Source organism: Theropithecus gelada, unplaced genomic scaffold, assembly GCF_003255815.1.
Source record: "Theropithecus gelada isolate Dixy unplaced genomic scaffold, Tgel_1.0 HiC_scaffold_15883, whole genome shotgun sequence".
Classification (NCBI taxonomy): Eukaryota; Metazoa; Chordata; class Mammalia; order Primates; family Cercopithecidae; genus Theropithecus; species Theropithecus gelada.
Window position 1 is genome coordinate 1,318,170 of NW_020257640.1, and position 2,845 is coordinate 1,321,014.

Here is a 2,845-nt window from a genome sequence, read left to right on the forward strand (position 1 = left end):
GAATCCGGGAGGTGGAGGTTGCGGTGAGCCGAGATCATGCCATTGTACTCCAGCCTGAGCAACAAGAGCAAAACACCATCTCAAAAAAATAAAAAATAAAAAAAAAACCCTGGTGTGATTCCATCCTGCATGGCTGTTCTCTTGAGCAGTGGTCGTTTATCTCTGTCCACCTTCTCTCCTGCCTAAGTGCGCGCCACCACCCGATGGAAGATTCGATGGACATAGGCATGAGCCCCCTGAGGCCCCAGAACTGTCTTTTCGGTTGTGAACTAAAGGCCGACAAAGATGATCACTTTAAGGTGGATAATGATGACAGTGAGCACCAGTTATCTTTAAGAACCGTCAGTTTAGGGGCTGGTGCAAAGGATGAATTGCCCATTGTTGAAGCAGAGGCAATGAATTACGAAGGCGGTCCAATTAAAGTAACACTGGCAACTTTAAAAATGTCTGTGCAGCCATCAGTTTCCCTTGGGGGCTTTGAAATAACACCACCAGTGGTCTGAGGGTTGAAGCGTGGCTCAGGGCCAGTGCATATTAGTGGACAGCACTTAGTAGCTGTGGAGGAAGATGCAGAGTCAGAAGATGAAGAGGAGGAGGATGTGAAACTCTTAAGTATATCTGGAAAGTGGTCTGCCCCTGCAGTTTCCACAGAAAAAAGTAAAACTTGCTGCTGATGAAGATGATGATGATGATGATGATTTTGATGATAAGGAAGCTGAAGAAAAAGCGCCAGTGAAGAAATCTATACGCGATACTCCAGCCAGAAATGCACAAAAGTCAAATCAGAATGGAAGAGACTCAAAACCATCATCAACACCAAGATCAAAAGGACAAGAATCCTTCAAAAAAAAAAAAAACAGGAAAAAACTCATAAAACGCCGAAAGGACCTAGTTCTGTAGAAGACATTAAAGCAAAAATGGAAGCAAGTATAGAAAAAAGCGCATTGAATAGTCCTTGGCACTACTGGTAAATTAAGCCCAAAGATGGGGAGAAAGGAAAAGGAGAGACAAATATAGTCCATACTGAGTGTCATCAACAATCCAGACTGAAGTCTTCTATTTTAATCTCAATCCCCTTTCCTGATTTGCCACCCATGCCTCTTCAGGCTGGAAACAATCTCACTCTTGGTTCCCTAAAGCACTTTCTTCTGACTGCTGTGATTCAGTGAACCCTGCCCTTTGCTTTCTATTACTTGTGCGTTTGCCTCACCTCTGGCCATGTTTTAAACCGCCTTTGTACCTCCTTAGCTGCTCAATACAGATTTGAATGAATAAAAAAAAGAAAAAGAAAGAAAAAAAGAAAAAGAAAGAAAAAAAGAAAAAGGAAAGAAAACAGAAAAAAAAAAAAAGATAAACTGGCAGATTTGAAACAATTGTAGGTTTAAGAGGAAAGACTTATAACAAATAGCTGGGAATGGTACAGTCAGAGATGGGCTCAAGAGCAGTGGTGGGGGTCGGGTGCGGTGGCTCAGGCCTGTAATCCCAGCATCTTGGGAGGCCGAGACAGGCGGATCACGAGGTCAGGAGATCGAGACCATCCTGGCTAACACGGTGAAACCCCGTCTCTACTAAAAAAAAATACAAAAAACTAGCCGGGCGAGGTGGCGGGCGCTTGTAGTCCCAGCTGCTCGGGAGGCTGAGGCAGGAGAATGGCGTGAACCTGGGAGACGGAGCTTGCAGTGAGCCCAAATCGTGCCACTGCACTCCAGCCTGGGCAACAGAGCGAGACTCTGTCTCAAAAAAAAAAAAAAAGAAAAGAAAAGAGCAGTGGTGGGAAGAGGCCTGCTGCCAGCGCCATCCCTGCTCCCGCCCTGCTGATGTGGTCACAGCGAGGGGCTGCAGTGGACTCAAGAACATTCCTATCATCCTGATGAAGTCAGAAAATAGAAACCTCACTCTTTTGTCTTCCTGTTAGCAGGTGTTTGGAAGCCTTCAAACAGTTTCCAAAAGTCTCAGCAAGCTGAGAGCAGAGGCTCTGGGAAGTCCATGGGGGATGTTTAGCACCTGTTTTGCTGGTAAAATGGAAGGAAGTTCATACATACTCTTGCCACCCCCAGTGTGACCAGAGGGAAGTTTCTCCCCTCTTTACGTTGTAAATGTCTTGCATAATTTAGCCTCTCTTTTCCTGGTGAAACGTTACCCACAGCTGCCTGCTAAATGGAAAAATGGCCCACAAATCACCAGGCAGGTATGTATGTGTCAGTGAAGAATTTCCCACTAACCAGCAGGGATGTTGACCCTTCATTTTGACAACCTGGGGTTGGGAGACCATAAAAATCCCTTGTGCGGGGGGTACAGGGTTGCAATTAATTGTTCCTCACAGATGCTACATGTGTCAGGAAGTGAGGGCTTTCTCTGATGATACGATGACCTTCATTCAGCCACCAGATCCTTTAAGCAGGTAACACAAGCCCAGTGGCAGAGTTTGTCTTTATTTTTTCCTTTCAAAAGCCATGTTTTCGGAGATTAAAAATTTGTTCTGCTTGCATTGAAGTAGCCCTTAAAAACAAAACAAACCTTTTTTTTTTTTTTTTTTGAGACGAAGTGTTGCTCTGTCGCCAGGCTGGAGTGCAATGGCGTGATCTCAGCTCACTGCAACCTCTGCCTCTCCGGTTTGAGCAATTCTCCCTCAGCCTCCCAAGTAGCTGGGACTATAGGCGCATGCCACCATGCCCGGCTAACTTTTGTACTTTTAGTAGAGACGGGGTTTCACCACGTTGGCCAGGCTGGTCTCAAATTCCTGACCTAGGTGATCTGCCCACGTTGGCCTCCCAAAGTGCTTGGATTGCAGGCGTGAGCCATGGCACCTGGTCCAAAACACACTTTAATGTCAGTTTATTGCACC

The 2,845-nt window shown here is 45.8% G+C and overlaps 1 pseudogene; it reads left to right on the plus strand.

Annotated features, from left to right (window-relative positions):
* Positions 1–203: 203 nt before the first annotated feature.
* Positions 204–971, plus strand: LOC112617138 (annotated as a pseudogene).
* The last annotated feature ends 1,874 nt before the right edge of the window (positions 972–2,845 follow it).